The following is a 14,380-nucleotide window of genomic DNA, read 5'->3' as shown; positions in this document are numbered from 1 at the left end:
TACTGTGTGTGTGTATGTACTGTGTGTGTACTGTGTGTGTACTGTGTGTACTTTGTGTGTGTGTACTGTGTGTGTGTGTGTACTGTGTGTGTGTGTGTGTACTGTGTGTGTGTGTGTACTGTGTGTGTGTGTACTGTGTGTATGTGTACTGTGTGTGTACTGTGTGTGTGTACTGTGTGTGTGTGTGTGTACTGTGTGTGTGTGTATGTACTGTGTGTGTGTGTATGTACTGTGTGTGTATGTACTGTGTGTGTGTTCTGTGTGTGTATGTACTGTGTGTGTGTATGTACTGTGTGTGTACTGTGTGTACTGTGTGTGTGTGTACTGTGTGTGTGTGTGTACTGTGTGTGTACTGTGTGTACTGTGTGTGTGTACTGTGTGTGTGTGTACTGTGTGTATGTACTGTGTGTGTGTACTGTGTGTGTATGTACTGTGTGTGTGTGTGTACTGTGTGTACTGTGTGTGTGTGTACTGTGCGTGTGTGTGTGTGTACTGTGCGTGTGTGTGTGTGTACTGTGTGTGTGTGTGTGTACTGTGTGTGTGTGTGTACTGTGTGTGTGTGTGTACTGTGTGTGTGTGTACTGTGTGTGTGTGTGTACTGTGTGTGTGTTCTGTGTGTGTATGTACTGTGTGTGTGTATGTACTGTATGTATGCACTTTGTATGTACTGTGTGTGTATGTACTGTGTGTGTGTATGTACTGTATGTAGGTGTGTGTGTATGTAGGTGTGTATTTACTGTATGTAGGTGTGTGTATGTACTGTATGTACTGCCCCCCGCCACATTACACGCGCGGCTCTGCCCCCCCGCCACATTACACGCGCGGCTCTAACCCCCCGCCACATTACACGCGCGGCTCTGCTTCATACTCCTGCACAGCAGAGTGCTGCAGACAAAGAGCAGAGTTCCGTGGAGCAGCAGCTTCTGATCATGTGACTGATCACATGACTGTGACATCACACAGGTCCTTTGAGCACATGGTTGCATCTATATTGGAGTGGATTTTTGAGGATCTGCCTGCAGATCAGTGCTGTGTGTGTGTGTGTATTAGAGCTGAGTGTATAGCAGAGCTGTGTGTGTACCGTATTTTTCGAACTATAAGACTCTTTTTTTTTTTTTTTTTTTTTTTTTTTCCCCTAAATGTTGGGGGTGCGTCTTATGGTCTGAATATAGGGCTGCGGCCGGGAATCAGGGTGCTGCGGTTGAGCAGGCCATCGGGTGCTCGAGCAGGCTGTAGCAGCGCCTGCCGTGACCACGTGGACCCGCTCATTACATATGCACGCCTATCCTCCCTCCCATCATATCTCAGGGCTGAAGCCGGCGCTGACAGGTGAGTGGGATGATGGGCAAGGGGTGCGCGCATAATTATCAGCCGGCCGTGATCACCCCTGGCAACTAGAGCCTGTAGTGATCATGTGCGGCTGTATTCACTGCCCCCTGTGCATCATCATCATCAGCGTGGGGTGCAGTGAATAAGTACGGTACACTCACCGGCCACTTCCGGGCAGCATCTCAATCTCCTCCAGTCTGCCGGTCAACTGATCTGTGTAGAGAGCGGTGAGCACAGCGATGACGTCACCACTGTGCGCGCTGCTAGTCTCCACGCAAGTCAGCTGACTGGCAGACAGGAGGACATTGCGATGCTGCAGGGAAGTGGCCGGTGACTGCTCCACACAGGTCAGCGGGGCTGTTGCTGACACAGACAGGAGGGGGAGCGATGCTGCATGGAGCGAGGAAAGGTGAGTATAAACGTTTGGTTTTTTTTGTGGGTGTGAGGTAGCGCGGTCGGCTGCGCAGCAGAAGACACGGGATCCAGGCATTAAGGTTCACAGCACACGGTTTAATGTCCAAACAAAAGTCCACAACAATATACATGTGCCTCTCCAGCAGAGAACTCAGGGAGTTCTGTTCACTCCCCCCACACCCGGCACACCTGCCCTCATTCCTCTTTCCATTTAACCCTTCCTTCAGCCTGTAGGGAAACAGCATTAACCCTAGAGTGGATTTACTTTCTATCATGGAGTGAGCACAACCGGGGCGAGACATACCGGCCGTCATAGATAACCCCGGTCACAGTCTCACACACCCCCCCCCTCAGTTCAAGCGAGCGGGGTTGAACTCCCGCCATCAAACACGGGCCGCGGGACAAGGCATCGGCGTCGCCCTGCAACCTACCGGCCCGGTGTTCAACCGTAAACCGGAAGTTCTGCAGAGAAAGGAACCACCGGGTAACCCGGGCATTCCGTTCCTTGGCGGACCTCATCCAGACCAGTGGAAAGTGATCCGTCACCAAGCGAAACTGCCGTCCCAGCAGGTAATAGCGTAGGGACTCCAAGGCCCACTTGATCGCCAGGCACTCCTTCTCCACTACGCTATAATTCCGCTCGGGAGGGGTGAGCTTCCTACTTAAGAAGGTGACGGGGTGTTCCTCCCCCTGAACCACCTGAGACAGTACCGCCCCCAGGCCGACCTCAGAGGCGTCAGTCTGCACTATGAACTCCTTCCGGAAATCAGGGTGTACAAGAACGGGCTGTCCGCACAGGACCCCCTTCAGGGCCCGGAAGGAGTCCTCGGCCTGCGGAGTCCAGCGCACCATGACGGACTTCTTGCCTTTGAGAAGGTCCGTCAAGGGGGCTGATAGTCCCGCAAAATCCTTTACAAACCTCCTGTAGTATCCCACGATACCCAGGAAGGCCCTAACCTGCTTCGTGGTCAGGGGTCTAGGCCACTTCCGGATCGCCTCAACCTTGTCGATTTGGGGCTTAATCAGTCCTTGGCCTATCACGTAGCCCAAGTAGCGGGCTTCCGTGAGCCCCAACGCACATTTCTTAGGATTGGCTGTCAATCCGGCTGTACGAAGTGCGTCCACCACCGCTTGTACCTGTTCCAAGTGGGTCTGCCATTCGGAGCTTTAAATAATGATGTCATCAAGGTACGCTGATGCATACGCCTGGTGGGGTTCCAGCACCAAGTCCATCAACCTCTGGAACGTGGCCGGAGCGCCATGTAACCCAAAAGGCAAGACAACATAGTGGAAGAGACCCTCCGGCGTAACAAAAGCGGTTTTCTCCTTGGCGGACTGAGTCAGTGGCACCTGCCAGTACCCCTTGGTCAGGTCGAGCGTGGTAAAATATCGCGCCTGTCCCAGCCTATCAATCAGCTCATCCACCCGGGGCATGGGGTAGAGATCGAACTTGGATATTTCGTTCAATCTCCTAAAGTCATTGCAGAACCTTAAGGAGCCATCGGGTTTTGGTATTAGGACAATCGGACTAGCCCATTCACTCCGGGATTTTTCGATGACCCCCAGGCGTAACATTGTCTTTACTTCCTCCGATATGGCTTGTCGTCGAGCCTCCGGTACCCGGTATGATTTCAGGCGTACCTTCAGGTGGGGCTCGGTGACAATATCATGTCGTATCAGACTGGTCCTACCGGGCAGCTCGGAGAAGACATCGGGGTTCTGCTGAACCAACCGTCTGGCCTCTCGCCTCTGAGTCTTGGTGAGGGCTTCTCCAATCCTCACTTCCGGTTCGTCCTCTCCGGAGGATGCTGGAGCCGGATGTGAACGACCCGAAGAGGAGGGAGACGGGGAAAAAACAGCCATCAGGTTTTCCCGTTCCTGCCAAGGTTTTAATAGGTTGACATGGTATATTTGTTCAGGTTTCCGCCTACCGGGCTGCAATACTTTATAGTTAACCACCCCGACTTTTTCCTTTATCTCGTAGGGGCCTTGCCACTGAGCCAGGAATTTACTCTCCGCCGTGGGGATTAATACCAACACCCGATCCCCGGGTTTAAAGGTCCGCACGGTGGCTTGTCTATTGTAGCGACCGCTTTGCGCGGCCTGAGCCTCCTGTAGATGCTCCTTCACGATTGGCATGACCGCGCTTATGCGGTTCTGCATACCCAAAATTTGTTCAATCACACTTTTATGGGGGGTGGGCTCTTGCTCCCATGTTTCCTTTGCCAGGTCCAACAATCCCCGGGGATGTCGCCCGTATAACAATTCAAAAGGCGAAAACCCCGTGGATGCCTGTGGCACCTCACGGATGGCAAACATCAAATAGGGAAGCATCATATCCCAGTCTTTCCCGTCTTTTGAAATCACCCTTTTTAGCATGGTTTTCAGAGTTTTATTGAAACGCTCGACTAAACCGTCTGTTTGAGGATGATACACAGACGTACGCAACTGCTTGATCTGGAGTAGCCGGCATAGCTCTTTGGTCACTTTAGACATGAATGGGGTCCCCTGATCCGTAAGGATCTCCTTGGGCAACCCCACCCGGCAGAACACAGCAAACAACTCCCGAGCTATAAGCTTCGCTGCAGTATGTCTGAGAGGTATCGCCTCGGGATACCGGGTGGCATAGTCAACGATCACTAGGATGTGTTGGTGCCCTCGAGCGGACTTTACGAGGGGCCCCACCAGATCCATCCCTATCCGTTCAAAAGGGACTTCTTTAATGGGTAACGGTACCAACGGACTGCGAAAATGGGTCAGGGGTGCGGTAAGCTGACACTCCGGGCAGGTTTCGCAGAACCGTTTTACCTCCCCAAAGACCCCGGGCCAATAGAACCTTTGCAATATTCGCTCCTGCGTTTTCTTGACCCCTAGGTGGCCACTCATCAGGTGTTTATGAGCCAAGTCGAGGACCCGCCGGCGATACGGCTGGGGCACCACCAACTGCTCTACCCCGACGCCCCGTATTTCATCTATCCGGTAGAGCAAATCCTGCTTAAGAGCGAAATGGGGGTATCTTACCTGGGCACCGGGCATCTGAGCCACCCCGTCAACTACTGTCACCCGACTCCGGGCATGTATTAATGCATGGTCCTGGAGTTGGGCTGTCCCAAACGTATCCGGGGACGCCTCCAACTCCGGGATGGGCTCGACCATTTCGGCCTCTCCTGCCAATACCTCTAGGGGTGACCTATCGGGTTCACACTCTGTCCCTATCATGGTGACCCCTACGGCAGGCGTCCCGGATTCAGGATTGTAGGGCTCAGGTCCCGGACTGACCAATACCTGAGGGGACTTAGGGGGTCCCCTCCATAAAGTCCAAAAATAGGGCAGATCCCTTCCTAGGATCACGTCATAAGGAAGAGTGTTCAGAAGTCCCACCTCATGTTGCACCTGACCGCAAGGTGCTGTGATGGTGACAATCCCCGTGGGATAGTCTCGGCGGTCCCCATGTATGCAAACCACCCCCACGGTACGTCCTGTGGCCTTTACTTTAGCCCTCAAGGTGGATCGCACAAGGGTCACTAAGCTTCCGGAATCCAATAATCCTGTAACCGGACATCCATTCACCTGTATTTGGCACAAGTGGGGCTCCGTCTCTGGGGAGACCAGGTCAGCGGTACACACCACCTGAGCATACATTGAACCCCGCCGGGTAACCCCACAATCCATGGGCTCCGTGGTGAGTGGACACTGGGCTTCCATATGTCCCACCCGCTGGCACCGCCAACATCTAATGGGGACGGAAACCCCCTTGACGGATTGTCGTTTAGGGTACAGAACCTTCCGGACCTCCGGGATGGCGGGCGCGGCCTCAGACGGGACGGTAGCGGACTCCTGCACCGGTGTCGGCGGGGGGTCCTTGGCCCTAGGCTTGGAGGGGCCGGACCGACGGGCGGTACGCAAAGTCTCAGTGTCCCGTATCAAGTCCTGCGTAGCCACATGCCGCTCTACCAGGGACATTAATTGGTCCAGGGTACTCGGGTCACCCTGTCCTACCCACCGTTGAACGGTGACGGGTAAAGTGCGCACAAAACGATCCACTACTACCCTTTCCACCATTTGCACCGGGCTCAGAGTGTCAGGCTGCAACCACTTTTTTACAAGATGCAACAAGTCATAGGCCTGGGAGCGTACGGGTTTGGCTTCCTCATAGTACCACTGATTTACCCGCTGAGCCCGTACATAGGTATTCACCCCCAACCGAGCCAGTATTTCGGCTTTCAGGGTCACATAGTCAATGGCGTCCTCTGTACAGAGGTCCAGGTACGCTTTTTGGGGTTCCCCCGTCAGATAGGGCGACAATACCTCAGCCCACTGGGGGGTCGGCAGCTTTTCCCGCTCGGCCACCCGCTCAAACACCGCCAGGAACGCTTCCACGTCATCCCTCGGGGTCATCTTTTGCAACGCTTGAATCACCGCTTTCCGGACGCTACCGTCGTCACCCGGTCCCGGGGTTGTTGCTGCCTGTCCGGCACGGATCGACTTGGCCAGGAGGACCATCTGTTCTTGGTGCCTCTGTTCCTGCAATTTCAAGGATTGCTGGTGCTGTTGCTGCTGATGATCCAACGTCCGGATCAGGTGTGTATTCATCTGTTGTTGTTGTGCAGTAGCCTGAGCCAGCTGCTTTAGAATGTCCTCCATGGCGTTGCCGGGTTTGGGCTGTAGTATAGCCGCTTGAATCCAGGACATGTGCTACCGGGTCCCCAGGAATGGAAGCTACACCTCACCGGGCTGGCATGCCCGCATTCTCCACCATATGTGAGGTTGCGCGGTCGGCTGCGCAGCAGAAGACACGGGATCCAGGCATTAAGGTTCACAGCACACGGTTTAATGTCCAAACAAGTGTCCACAACAATATACATGTGCCTCTCCAGCAGAGAACTCAGGGAGTTCTGTTCACTCCCCCCACACCCGGCACACCTGCCCTCATTCCTCTTTCCATTTAACCCTTCCTTCAGCCTGTAGGGAAACAGCATTAACCCTAGAGTGGATTTACTTTCTATCATGGAGTGAGCACAACCGGGGCGAGACATACCGGCCGTCATAGATAACTCCGGTCACAGTCTCACATGGGATACAGGATACATGCCATAGAGCAGGATGGGGGGTATAGAGCAGGATGGGGCCATATAGCAGGATGGCAGTATGTAGCAGGATGGGGGTATTTAGCAGGATGAGGGCATATTCCAGGATGGCAGTATATAGCAGGATGGGGGTATATAGCAGGATGAGGGCATATACCAGGATGGGGTACCTTAGCAGAGAATTTGGGGACATTACCCCCCATAACGGTGTGAGCAGCAGATCCTCACCCCATAACAATGTGTCATGACCACATTTTTTGCTTAAAATTTTATTTTCCTCCTCTAAAACCAGGGTGCATCTTATGGTCCGGTGTGTCTTATAGTCTGAAAAATACGGTATGTTAGAGCTGAGTGTATAGCAGAGCTGTGTGTGTATATTAGACCTGAGTATATAGCAGAGCTGTGTGTTTATTAGAGATGAGTTGTATAGCAGAGCTGTGCGTGTTAGAACTGAGTGTATAGCAGAGCTGTGCGTGTATTAGAGCTGAGTGTATAGTAAAGCTGTGTGTGTATGTTAGAGTGAAGGGTGCCTTAGACGCTGCGACATCGCTAACGATATATCGTCGGGGTCACGTCGTTAGTGACACACATCCGGCGTCGTTAGCGACATTGCAGTGTGTGACACCTAGGAGTGACAATCAACGATTGCAAAAACGTCAAAAATCGTTGATCGTTGACACGTCGCTCCTTTTCATAATATCGTTGGTGGTACATGCCGCTGGTTGTTCGTCATTCCTGCGGCATCGCACATCGCTATGTGTGACACCGCAGGAATAACGAACATCTCCTTACCTGCGTCCACCAGCAATGAGGAATGAAGGAGGTGGGCGGCATGTTCCAGCCACTCATCTCCGCCCCTCCTCTGCTATTGGGCAGCCGTTTAGTGACGCCGAATGAACCGCCCCCTTAAAGGAGAGATTGTTCGGTGTCTCCAGCGACGCCGCTAAGCAGAGGTATGTGCGCGTGACGCTGCCATAGCGATATTGTTCGCTACGGCAGCGATCACCCCCATGACAAAGCAGCGACGTGGGCGGGTGCTATCGTGCACGACATTGCTAGCTATCGCTAGCAATGTAACAGCGTGTAAAGCACCCTTTAGAGGGAGAGAGAATAAATACAAAATAAATATGGACACACCGTCTCATTCAAAGAGTTTTCTTTATTGTCATGACTAAAAATTGTAGACTCACATTGAAGACATCAAAACTATGAATGAAAACATGTGGAATGAAATACTGGAAATATGTCTTATATTCTAGGTTCTTCAAAGTAGCCACCTTTTGCTTTGATTACTGCTTTGCACACTCTTGGCATTCATTCTCTTGATGAGCTTCAAGAGGTAGTCACCGGAAATGGTCTTCCAACAGTCTTGAAGGAGTTCCCAGAAATGCTTAGCACTTGTTGGCCCTTTTGCCTTCACTCTGCGGTCCAGCTCACCCCAAACCATCTCGATTGGGTTCAGGTCTGGTGACTGTGGAGGCCAGGTCATCTGGCGTATCACCCAATCACTCTCCTTCTTAGTCAAATAGCCCATACACAGCTTGGAGGTGTGTTTGGGGTCATTGTCCTGTTGAAAAATAAATGATGGTCCAACGAAACGCAAACTGGATGGAATAGCACGCCGCTGCAAGATGCTGTGGTAGCCATTCTGGTTTAGTATGCCTTCAATTTTGAATAAATCCCCAACAGTGTCACCAGCAAAGCACCCCCCACACCATCGCACCTCCTCCTCCATGCTTCACGGTGGGAACCAGGCATGTAGAGTCCATCCGTTCACCTTTTCTACAAAGACACGGTGGTTGGTTGGATCCAAAGATCTCAAATTCGGACTCATCAGACCAAAGTACAGATTTTCACTGGTCTAATGTCCATTCCTTTTGTTCTTTAGCCCAAGCAAGTCTCTTCTGTTTGTTGCCTGTCCTTAGCAGTGGTTTCCTAGCAGCTATTTTACCATGAAGGCCTGCTGCACAAAGTCTCCTCTTAATAGTTGTTCTAGAGATGAGAAGGTGTGTCCAAACTTTTGGTCTGTACTAATATATATATATATATATATATATATATATATACAGTGCCTACAAGTAGTATTCAACCCCCTGCAGATTTAGCAGGTTTGATAAGATGCAAATAAGTTAGAGCCTGCAAACTTCAAACAAGAGCAGGATTTATTAACAGATGCATAAATCTTACAAACCAATAAGTTATGTTGCTCAGTTAAATTTTAATAAATTTTCAACATAAAAGTGTGGGTCAATTATTATTCAACCCCTAGGTTTAATATTTTGTGGAATAACCCTTGTTTGCAATTACAGCTAATAATCGTCTTTTATAAGACCTGAACCAGTCTGTCTCAGAGTCCTCCAAGTGATCATGAACAAACTGTAGACGAGCCTTGACATGACGCTTTGAAAGTAAAGGTACCTTACGGGCTCGTCTGGAACGGAGACCATTGCGGTGGAGTACGTTACTTATGGTATTGACTGAAACCAATGTCCCCACTGCCATGAGATCTTCCCGGAGCTCCTTCCTTGTTGTCCTTGGGTTAGCCTTGACTCTTCGGACAAGCCTGGCCTCGGCACGGGAGGAAACTTTCAAAGGCTGTCCAGGCCGTGGAAGGCTAACAGTAGTTCCATAAGCCTTCCACTTCCGGATGATGCTCCCAACAGTGGAGACAGGTAGGCCCAACTCCTTGGAAAGGGTTTTGTACCCCTTGCCAGCCTTGTGACCCTCCATGATCTTGTCTCTGATGGCCTTGGAATGCTCCTTTTGTCTTTCCCATGTTGACCAAGTATGTGTGCTGTTCACAAGTTTGGGGAGGTCTTAATTAGTCAGAAAAGGCTGGAAAAAGAGATAATTAATCCAAACATGTGAAGCTCATTGTTCTTTGTGCCTGAAATTCTTCTTAATACTTTAGGGGAACCAAACAGAATTCTTGTGGATTGAGGGGTTGAATAATAAATGACCCTCGGAATAAACTTTTCTCAATTTTTAAAAAAAAAAAAGAAATAACATTCTTTTTTGCTGCAGTGCATTTCACACTTCCAGGCTGATCTACAGTCCAAATGTCACAATGCCAAGTTAATTCCGAATGTGTAAACCTGCTGAATCTGCAGGGGGTTGAATACTACTTGTAGGCACTCTATATATATAAATAATTATTCATACATACATACATACATACATACATACATACATACATACATACACACATACACACACATACACACACACACACACACACACACACACACCGTTTATTTACAATAAAAATACACAGCCTTTAACACATTTAATTAGTGCCAAAAAAATTTCTGTGGACAATCCGCTTACAAGAGACCACATAGTGTAAACACACACACAGCCCACAGGGAAGACGCCATATAGTGAACACATTTCAAGAAACTTAACACTAGATGCCAATCAGACAATCAGAAACAAACAAAAAATATGGAGGAGCCATCTTACCCTTGTATCAGCTGCTGGATTCAGTTTTCAACTAGCGGGACCCACTCATGAAAAAGGCAGAAAAAGGCAGAGGCAAATCCAGCGGTGTTACTCAATGACCAGAAGATGTAAGTAAAATCATATAGTCTGTATTGGTAAAATATTAAAAATCCAGCCAGAGTAGCAGTGACAAAATGGGAGATTAGTCAGACTAGTTTCGGCATACAAGCCTTCGTCCTGTCTGAATAGCATTGCTCTCCAAGACTGCATACTAATGAGCTCCACTGCATTTAGCATAATTAATTCTATTTCGCAATTAGTATAGGGTGTATATCACTAAGGCTATGTGCACACGGTGCGTTTTTCGCGGCGTTTTTGCGCGTTTTTCGGGTGCGTTTTTGGCCTCAAAACTGCATGACTTTGCTTCCCCAGCAAAGTCTATGAGTTTTCATTTTTGCTGTCCCCACACAGCGTTTTTTTTCAGCTGCGTTTTTGTGGTGCCACAAAAACGCAGCATGTCAATTATTCCCGCGTTTTTCACTGCGCTTTTCATCCATTGAGTTCAATGGAATGTTGAAAGACGCAATGAGAAACGCAAATTGCAAATATAGCTGCGTTTTGGTGCGTTTCTAAGACCAAAAACGCAGCTATAAACGCAGGAGGTGGGTAGTAAAGTGACGTGTACAGGAAGAGGATTCCTTCTGTCAGTATAGACAGAAGTGTGAATCCTCCCGGTACCGTTACCGTCGCTTCCACCTCCCGTCCTGTGCATGTCAGCTGCCGTGCGGCGCCATGTACAGGCAGGAGGTGGAAGCGGCTGCGAAAACAAAAGTTAACAGTAGAAAAAAAAAAAAAAACTTATACTCACCTGTCTGCAGACTCCCTGTGCCATGCCCGCTCCCAGCTCCTGTCACGGTATCGCCACCCCCGCTCCGGCAGTGTGCAGTCTCCCCGGGGCAGGACCTTGCTTGCAGGACCTGGCGATGGATCACCTGATGCAGTCACCTGACGCATCAGGTGATCGTAAGTATCGCGGTGACGCGGGCGCCCGGCCGGTATCAGCGGATGCGTCAGGAGACTTCATCCCCGATTACCGACAGCTGCTGCAGCGATCGGACGGGATCAGACTCCTCCAATCGCTGCAGGAGCTGCCGGTATTCAGCACATAAGTGAGTATTATTATTTTTTTTTTTTTTTTGCACCGATGCTTCAGCTGATTGTATAATCGGCTTTTATACAATCAGCTGCTGTGTCATGTGATTCAGGCACTTGATCCTGACACATCATCTGATCGCTTTGCCTTCCAGCAAACCGATCAGATGATATTGGATCCGGATTGGACGGCGCGGGACCCTAACCCAGGATTACTGCGGAGGGGGGTTTATTTCAATAAAGATGGAGTCACTAATTGTGTTGTGTTTTATTTCTAATAAAAATATTTTTCTGTGTTGTGTTTTTTTTTTTATCTTTACTAGAAATTCATGGTGGCCATGTCTAATATTGGCGTGACACCATGAATTTCGGGCTTAGGGCCAGCTGATAATACACAACTAGCCCTAACCCCATTATTACCTGGCGAGCCACCCGTCACCAGGGCAGCCGGAAGAGTTGGATACAGCGCCAGAACATGGCGCTTCTATGAAAGCGCCATTTTCTGGGGTGGCTGCGGGACTGCAATTCACAGCGGGGGTGCCCAGAAAGCATGGGCACCCTGCACTGTGGATTCCAATCCCCAGCTGCCTAGTTGTACCCGGCTGGACTCAAAAATTGGGCGAAGCCCACGTCATTTTTTTTTTAAATTATTTCATGAAATTCATGAAATAATTTAAAAAAAAAAGGGCTTCCCTATATTTTTGGTTCCCAGCCCGGTACAAATAGGCAGCTGGGGGTTGGGGGCAGCCCGTACCTGCCGGCTGTACCCGGCTAGCATACAAAAATATGGCGAAGCCCACGTCATTTTTTTTTTTGGGGGGGCAAAGAAATCCTGCATACAGTCCTGGAAGGAGGATGCTGAGCCTTGTAGTTCGACAGCTGCTGTCTGCTCTCCTGCATACACTATTGGATGGAGGATGCTGAGCCTTGTAGTTCTGCAGCTGTCTGCTCTTCTGCATACACTAGTGGAGATTGAAGAACACATTGAAGAAGGAAATGACATCAGACCTTTTTTTTTTTTTGTTCACTGATAAAAAACGCATAAGGACGCAGTGAGCAAAAACGCAGCAAAACGCAGCAAAAAAACCGCACCAAATCGCGGCAAAACGCGTGCGTTTTTTGCCGCGTTTTTTCGACGCAGGTGCGTTTTTGTGCGTTTTTAGCGGCCAAAAACGCACAAAAACGCAGCGTCAAAAAAACGCAGCGTGTGCACATAGCCTAAATTTGCTGGGGCTAAAAATAAAAAACAAAAAGGAAAGAACTATAAAAACATAAACTCCTGAATGTTCACTGAATACATAAATGTATACAAGAAGAAAAATATACATAATTACAAATGTATTTGATTAGAGGAATAATTATATGAAATACATCAATAAATAGTTATAAACATATAAGAGAGGATATCTACTACATTCTATTACCAAGGTGTTTTTTTTTCTAGATATAATTGTCTGCATATATAAGATAAACACGCGATTTTAGCTAATAACAGGTGATAAGATCATATTTGAAATTCTTTTCAGATGATTTTTTATTAGGTTTTGTAGTTAACAAATCTTGAAATCATGCATTAGAAAATTTAAGGACATATAGATAGTAATATCAAGGTTAAGAAAATTCACATATTTTTACCCCTCAGTTTGTTAGTGTTGATACATCAAGCAGTATATTTTGTTGGTCAAATCAATTGCTTATTAATTAACTTTTTGCGAAACATAACTAAACAAAAAATAAAATTAACAACTTCCTGACATGGATTCCGTAGACAGTCCAGCAAATTTGCAAGATCAAAAACATATAATTCTAGTGAGTTTAGATCAGGGAGATATCAAAGACTAGAGCTTCAAACCTGGATTTATTAGTGAGCTTGTATTTCCCAAATATAGTTAGTGTTTCCTTAACGTCAGTTGGGCTATATAGTTTGTTGGTGATTGGGCTCTAGCCATGGGTCCAGTTTGTTGAGGTACTTGGTTTGAGTATTATTTTTATGGCATAATAGTACTCTGTAAAGTTTTATGTAGAGTTAGTTTTTCCTTAGCCTCTTGAATATTAGGAGCGTTCTCACTTTTCCATTTGGATGCAAGGAGATTAGTGGAAACCAGTAGAATATGTATTACTATGGGCCTAAAATGTTTAGGTATCGCTTCAATGTTCAAAGGAGAACTACTAATTCTGGAGTTAGAGTTACATCTAGCTGTGTAATGGACCTTATAAGTGATTGAATGTCTCTCCAGAATTTCTTAATTTTTGGACCCTACCAAAATATGTGAGTTATGTTGCCTGAATTTCCACAGTTTCTCCAGCATTTGTTTGAGGTATCTGGGTTAATTAAATGCAATTTATGGGGTGTGTAATACCAGCTGGTTATTATCTTATAATTGGTTTCTATAAGAGCAACGCAAGGTATATTTTTGTAAACTGTGGCCAATGACTTTTGAAATCTTTCTTCAAATTAACTTTCTGGGATTTTTAAGTTGATTTTCCACTTTTCTAAGTTAAGGAGATTTGTGTCTTTGTTATAAATTTGGTAGATATGTTTCGTTTTCCAAGTGTTTTGATTATTTGGATTCTTTAAGAGAGCTGTGATGTTACTTGGAAGGTGGAGGGTCGTGCTAGGTTTCATTAATATTTTTTCTATTATCTTCCAAGTTTTCTTATTTGACTTTGTTAGTTTGAATTCTTTTACTAAATGTTGGTAGGGTTTCAGCTTATCGTTATCGAGTATGTCTGAGATTAAGCATATTCCCTTGGATTTCCAGTGGTTGAGCTTTAATCTTGGTGAAAATGCAGAAAGCGTTTCGATCTTCATCCAACCTATTGATTCCGTGCCGTGTATTTTTCTAGATTGGGCTCTGAATTTCCTCCATGTTATTATTGAGTTCCTGGTGATGATCTCCTTAGGTAGTTGCTTTTTAGAGTTGCATAGTTAAGCCACCACCAGGTGTCCAACTTCT

The 14,380-nt window shown here is 47.8% G+C and overlaps 1 protein-coding gene across 5 annotated transcripts in view; it reads left to right on the top strand.

Moving 5' to 3' along the window:
• SPDL1 (spindle apparatus coiled-coil protein 1) overlaps window positions 1-14,380 on the top strand; it is a 1,183,111-nt gene that overhangs the window by 232,393 nt on the left and 936,338 nt on the right. The gene's annotated exons all lie outside the window — the stretch shown is intronic.

Source organism: Anomaloglossus baeobatrachus, chromosome 4 (assembly GCF_048569485.1).
Source record: "Anomaloglossus baeobatrachus isolate aAnoBae1 chromosome 4, aAnoBae1.hap1, whole genome shotgun sequence".
NCBI classification, from domain to species: domain Eukaryota; kingdom Metazoa; phylum Chordata; class Amphibia; order Anura; family Aromobatidae; genus Anomaloglossus; species Anomaloglossus baeobatrachus.
This window is presented reverse-complemented; position numbering and strand designations above follow the sequence as displayed.